At 34.8% G+C, this 7,138-nt stretch overlaps 1 pseudogene; it reads left to right on the top strand.

Moving 5' to 3' along the window:
- Positions 1-6,691: 6,691 nt before the first annotated feature.
- Positions 6,692-6,792, top strand: LOC118652275 (annotated as a pseudogene).
- Positions 6,793-7,138: the final 346 nt, after the last annotated feature.

Here is a 7,138-nt window from a genome sequence, read left to right as displayed (position 1 = left end):
TTGACCCTTTACAGTTCCTTGTTTTATGTTTATAGTTTCTTATCTGACCTTTGCTAAAAATCTTATCTCTATCTAGCTCTGTTGATTTTAATCTTATCTGTTGTCTATGTTTCTACATTCTATTCTAAAGGTTAGTCTCTGTGTTTCATTATAAGGGCTAGTTTGTTATTCCTATTCCAAGGTAACTATTCTACTGCTCTACTTTAAGCTATAAGGAAATAACTGAAGGAGATTTTCCTATTCTATGGCCTAAGTAAAGGTTATGTCCTCTTAGCTTTGCTGGTGGTCTTCCTTGGGACTGTCCTGCATCGGCGGGTTTTTAGGGGTATAGGCTTTGGTACTTTCTCTGGTGGGTAGACCCCTGGGGATGTGGGCCTAGCAAGTCCTAAATTTATTGCTAACAGTCTTAGTCTAAGTTCCTCATAAGTAGTACATGGTATTTCTGTAACACTAGGGGGTTTTACTGATTTATTCCCTTCCTTAGTCCCGTTAATTTCTAAATCCAGGGAAACATTCCCACATGGGGAAACAACCTTTCTCGGGGAAGTGGCCCTGGTTAGAACACATAGAGCTAAGAAGGGGAGCAAACATATTAAGAACAGTATGCCATATATGCCAGGTCCTTAGAACAAGTGCTGTGCAGATGTTTCTTCCCTGCAGCGACTGTGTCAAACAGCAAGGATGGACCAGCTTCCAGCATGAGAGTTGTCTGAGATTTTGAGGCCTATGGTGTCTTCTAAAATTTTTATGGTTTCGTAACTTACATTTAAATCTTTTATTCATTTTTAGTTTATTCTGGCATATGATGTAGGTTGGTGGTCTAGTTTCACTTTTTTCCATGTACCTGTCCATTTTTTCCCCAACACCATGTAATGAAGAGATTGTCTTTACTCCATTGTATGCTCTTGCCTCCTTTGTCAAATATTAATTGATCATAATGGCTTTGGTCAATTTCAATGGTCTATGTTCTGTTCCACTGATCTATATGCCTGTTCTTGTGCTAGTACCAAGTTGTTTTGATTACAGTAGCTTTGTAGTATAAATTGATATCTAGTGTTGTGATTCCTCCAACTTTGTTCTTCTTTCTCAAGATTGCTGTGGCTATTTGGGGTCTTTCTTTTGGTTCCATATAAATTTTTTTGAGTATCTGTTCTAGATCTATGGTTGGTATTTCAATATGGATTGCATTAAAACTGTAGATTGCCTTGGGTAATATGGCCATTTTAATGATGTTGATTCTAGCAATTCATGAACATAGTATATCCTTCCATTTGTTTATATCTTACTCTTTCTCTTTTTTCAATGTCCTGTACTTTCCCAAGTACAGGTCTTTTACCTCCTTGGTTAAGGTTATTCTTAATTAAGTATCTTAAATTTTTTGTTGCAGTGGTAAGTGGGATTGTTTGTTTACTTTCTCTTTAGGAGAGTTCATTATTGGTGTATAAAAATGCCATCCATTTCTGGGTGTTAATTTTATATCCTGCTACATTGCCCAATTCATTTATTAAATCTAGTTGTTGTTTTTTGTTGTTGTTTTTTTTTTGTAGATTGTATAGGGTTTTCTATGCATAATATCACGTCAACTGTGTATAATGAGAGTTTTGCTTCCTCCTTTCCAATTTGGATGCCTTTTATTTCTTCTTATTGTCTGATCGCTGTGGCTAGGCCTCCCAGTGCTATGTTGAATAAGAGTGGTGAAAGAAGATATCTTGGTATTGTTCCTATTCTTAGGGGAAATGGTTTTAGCTTTGCCCATTGGGTATAATGTTGGCTGTAGGTTTTTATTATGTTGAGGTATGATCCCACTATTCCCACTTTGCTGAGAGTTTTTACTAAAAATGGGTGTTGAATTTCATCGAATGCTTTTTTCTGCATCTATTGATATGATCATGTGATTTTTGTATTTCAATATGTTTATGAGATGTATCATATTTATTGATTTGTGAATATTGTACCAGTCTTGCATCTCTGGAATAAATCCCACTTGGTCATGTTGTATGATCTTTTTAATGCATTGCTAGCTCTCACTTGCTAATGCTTCATTGAGGATTTTAACATCTATATTCATCAAGGATATTCTCTTTCTTTGTAGTGTCTCTATCTAATTTTGACATTAGGGTAATGCTAGACTCATAAAAAGTCTTGGAAGTGTTTCTTCCTCTTGAAGTTTTTGGAATAGTTAAAGGAGGATGGGTGTTGGTTCTTTGAATGTTTGGTAAAACTCCCCTGTGAAGCCATCTGGACCAGGGCTTTTGTTTGTGGGGGAAAAGAAGGGTGGGTAGGTATTATTGCTTCCATTTCATCAGTAGTTATAGGTCTATTCAAGTTTTCTGATTCTTCTTGATTGAGTTTTGGAAGATCTTCTAGACAAAAAATCAACAAGGAAACAATGGTCCTAAATGACACACTAGGACAGATGGAACTCATTGACATTTACAGAACATTTTGCCTCAAATCTACATACATTATTTTCAAATGCACATGGGGCATTTTCAAAAATAGATCACTTATTAAGACATAAGCTCAATAATATTGAATTCATATCAATCATCTCCTCAGATCACAATGGCATGCTATTAGAAATCAACTATAATAAAAACACTCAGAAACACTCAAACACATAAAGGGAAAATAGCACGTTATTAATCAAGAAAAAACTCAAAAACTTCCTGGAAGCAAATGAAAATGGATACACAGCAACCTCAAATCTATGGGACACAGTGAAATCAGTTCTGAGAGGGAAGTTCACAGCACTAGGGGCCAACCTGAATAAATGAGAAAAACTCCTAATAAATTATCTAACCCTACAACTTAAAGAATTCAAAAGAGAACAACAAGAAAATCCCAGAGTAAATAGAAGAGGAGAAATAATAAAGATTAGAGCAGAAATAAATAACATAGAGACTAAAAGAATGATACTAAGATCAACAAACCCAAGGGCTGGTTCTTTGAAAAGATAAACAAAAGTTATGAACCTTCAGCCAGACTCATCAAAAGAGAAAGCGAGATGACCCAAATAAATAAAATCAGAAACAAAAGAGGTGAAGTAACAGCTGAATTCACAGAAATACAAAGGATTCGGAAAAAAATACTATGGAAAAATTTTCCAACAAGGTGGACAACCTAGATGAAATGGATATATACCTAGAAAAACACAATCTGCAATATTTTCTATAAGCATTGAGGGAAACTAAACACAAGTAAAATACAGATTTGCATCTCTTAGTTATGGTGCTTTTTTATTTTCTTGGCTCTCATTTAAATTTTCTATTTAATCAGAACTAATTTTATACTTTACAGTACATTATTTCTGTATATGCAGCATCAAAAACTTTCATTCACTTACCTGAAAGCAACAAAAAAATCTTTTTTCTTCATGATAGACACTCATGTCATTATGTAGTGTGTCATAGTAGCAAAGAAATGAATATTGAATCAAAGTACAGATCAGCGTGACCTGGACTAGAGGAAAGAGTGGACATGATAAGAGGATGACAACTCAAACAGAGTCAAAAGGAACTATATAAAAATCAAAGCAATAATGAATGTCACTAGACACAATGAGCTCCTATTATCAGTAGGTGAATTGAAATCTCTTTTTTTCTTTGAGGGGTGAGAGTAGAAAATGACAAGAGACAAGTAAAACTTGGGTAGTATAGAAAAAAGTATTTCTTTGTAGACACTTTCTTGTTAAGAATTCCATTTCATTTCAATTAATTTTTCATATGTTCTCACTGATACACTTGTTCTTCCAAAATTGTGTCCATTTACTATAACTGTCAAATTTAAAAATAATATTTACAATGATTGTTTTCCCTAGTTTATAAAAATGTTTCAAAGAGAGTATTTGTTATTTCTCAAACTAACTGAATTATTTAAGTCAGGTGCCTGATATTATTAGTAAACCTATACTGTACTTTAAACAGTTAAATTTGAAAGATTTTCTAAACAAATAACTGAAAGATCTGAACAAAAACCTAGTTCTTCTTAATCCAAATGCTGTGTTTCTGCCATGATCACATCTTTATGATATTATCATTGAATTTTTAGTAGTTTAGCTAATTCAGCAGATATAAAATAAATCTTATTTAGATTTGCATTTTTAGGTAAGAGAACAGTAAAGGATTATCATGCTAAATCTGGCACTTTTTGATGGTGTTAATGATGTTCTCTGAAGCAGTTCAAAATGCAATCATTTGTGTTTACTACATACATTTTAATATTTATATTCTTTAGACAAAACAGTTCAAGAATTACCTTTTTAGGCCAAAAATTAAAAAGTGGCAACATGTTAAATTTAATTTTTGTAAATACAGAAGTAAAAAATGGACACATATGTAATACCCTTTGTAATACTTTAAGCAATAAAAAAAAAAAAAAAGAAGTAAAAGATATTTTGGCTCTAGTAGTCTAAGTAAGAAAAATGAAATTAGTGAGGGGACAGTTTTAGCAAAGTGCCAAGAAATTCATAAATATATTTTGAACAAACCAGCAGATTAAACTGCAAAACAATTTGGGTATAAACGAGAAATTTATTTGGGGGAATGACCTGGTGAGTTAAAAAAAGAAAAAGAAAAAAGAGGAGGCAGGGAAATCACACTGGCAGAAAAAAGAAGGAAAGAGAAACACTAGATGACAAAAGAGGAGAAGCAGTGGAGGAAGAGAAAAAGATCTGATAAGGAAACCAATCTTTCTTCACTGCAATGTCAATGACCAGCCTCTGTGATGACAGGCGGCAAGTTGTTGAAGATATTCAGTACTTAATTATGAGTAGGATCAAATCCACCAAAGGAACTATTTCTCCCTCTTCTCTTTCTTCCAGTACCGTACTTTAATATCCACAGACTAAGACATTTCTCTTTTTATTAATGCCCCATGTCCTTCTATTATTGGAGGATTGCATAGGTGGAATTTCTCCTTCACTAGTGGGAGTGGTGTTCTTGGGGAACAGCTGGAATAAGCATTTCCGGAAGCCCACATGGGAGGATGAGAAGTGGTAGACAGGCTTATTTTTGTGAAATTATATTCCTCAGTTTCCAAAGTCGCATTTCCCTTAAACCAGTCCTGGAAAAGGAGCAGCTGGGGCTTTAGTAGAGCTAGAAGCAAAACCAGAGTCCAAAGTTTCCATCCCATGGTGAAGCTGAATCCAGCAGGACATTGAAACAGGAACTTTAGGGGTAAAATAGGACAGGTTTGGGGTTGTTGTGTGTTAATTTTCATTAGTTTCCAGGAAGTTTTAGATTTATTTCTTGATCTCATCGGTAACACATTAATTATTTAATATACTATTTAGCCCCATGTGTTTGAAGGTTTTTAGGTGTTTTTACTATTGCTGATTTCTAATTTCATTCCACTGTGATCTGAGAAGATGGTTGACATGATCTTCCCCCCAGGCAAAGCTACCTGTACAGCTAATGCCTGCATGAGGAAGATGGTCTCCACAGCGAGGCAATGACTCAGCACAGGAAACCAGGTGTCTGCCTTCTGAGTTCTAACCCCAGAGCCCCCAATCCTGGCTTCTGCTCACTCAGCTCCTGTCCACTCAACCCTTCCTCTGCTGGTGCACAAGATGGGTGGCTCCACAGGGAATTTTGTGCATTGGCCCCTTAAGAGGATGCCTGGTCTTCCAGCTGTCTCTGCCTAGCCAACAGTAACTCTGCTGCTTTGCATGATGTTATGTGGGTACCCTTCTCTGTTCTAGTGCTCTCTGCTGGGGGGCCCAGCTTGGGGATTACATCCAAGAGTTCTCCTTGGCAACACTTCCCCACCCCCATGTCTGAGATCTCTCTTGGGACTTCCGTTGCAGTCTGTCCAAGCCCAGCCTGCCCTTTCATGCCTCTTCCCCTCCCACGAGTCCCTATTCAGTCTCCACTTTTGGTCCTCTGTTACCAGGGTTCTCTCCAGCAAGTCTTCTGTTGATTATTCAGGAAGTTTTTCTACATTTCAGTTTTAATTCCATTTGGGTGTTGGGAACATGTTTGTGCAGCATCCACTTACTCTGCGGCCATTTTTAATCTCTATATTTCTTACTTAATATGGAGCTGTTGCATATTGATTCAAAGAACCATAGGAATGGCTGGGTAATGCATTTGTATTAGAAATGTATAGAATGAATTCAATCACCATTTTTTCATTAACTTTGTGTTTATATTTATATTTGTTATTATTATCATATCTGGTTTTTAATTTTAAGACACAAAAACATTGTATTCTGAAACTCCCTCATAGACATTCTCAAATTCCTACTTTATCAGTAATTTCACCTATTTGGTTGAAGTAAAAAAAAAAAAAAAAAAAAAAAAAAAAAAAAAAAAGACTTCTCTAAAGTCAATATATTCTATTTTCCCTTTAATCATAATGAATAAATTTTTTAAAAGGGGCAACACACATCCATAACAACAATGACATCAACCAAGGTAACAAACCCCGTGTGACTGAGAAAGCATACTTCTGATATCTTGGTGCTTTACATCACTTTTAGATCTCAGGCTTCTGCCACCCAACCCCAGAAGCATGAAGATAGGTGAAGAATTTTAGCAATTCAGAATTCAGTGAGATGCAGAATGGGAGGGACAGAGCTCACCCACTACCCAAATTTTACTTATTATTCATTATCACTGGCATATAATCATTCCATTTCTGGATTTCCTAATCTCTTCATGGAAATTATTTTTAGAAAAGCCACATATGTTTGTTTTTTACCGCATATGTACTAAAATTGGAATGATACAGAGAAGCTTAGTATAGCCCCTGCATAAGAACAACACGTAACTTTTAGTGTTTTATATTTTTAATTAATTGTTCCAGAGTTTTTGTTAAGGTAACAAATTTATTTTGAAAATAGTAGTGATGACTGAACAATATTGTGAAGGTAATTAATGCCATGGAATTCACACTAAAATTATTTAAAACAGCAAATGTTATAGTACATATTTTTAAGAATATTAGTAAATAAGCTTACTAAAACAAAATATAGTTACTTTTAGAGGGTCCATTGTATTGAATCATTGTTCCAGATTCTCCTTGTTCTTATAAGGTAAAATTGAAAATTAATTAGAAGAACAAGAATACAAAATTATAATTATGATTTATTTTTTCATTTTAAAGCTGAATAACAAATTCAGCAGTATTTTGCACA

This window comes from Myotis myotis, unplaced genomic scaffold (assembly GCF_014108235.1).
Source record: "Myotis myotis isolate mMyoMyo1 unplaced genomic scaffold, mMyoMyo1.p scaffold_m19_p_3, whole genome shotgun sequence".
NCBI classification, from domain to species: domain Eukaryota; kingdom Metazoa; phylum Chordata; class Mammalia; order Chiroptera; family Vespertilionidae; genus Myotis; species Myotis myotis.
The sequence above is the reverse complement of the archived record's forward strand: the minus strand, read 5'-3'. Positions and strand labels throughout refer to the sequence as shown.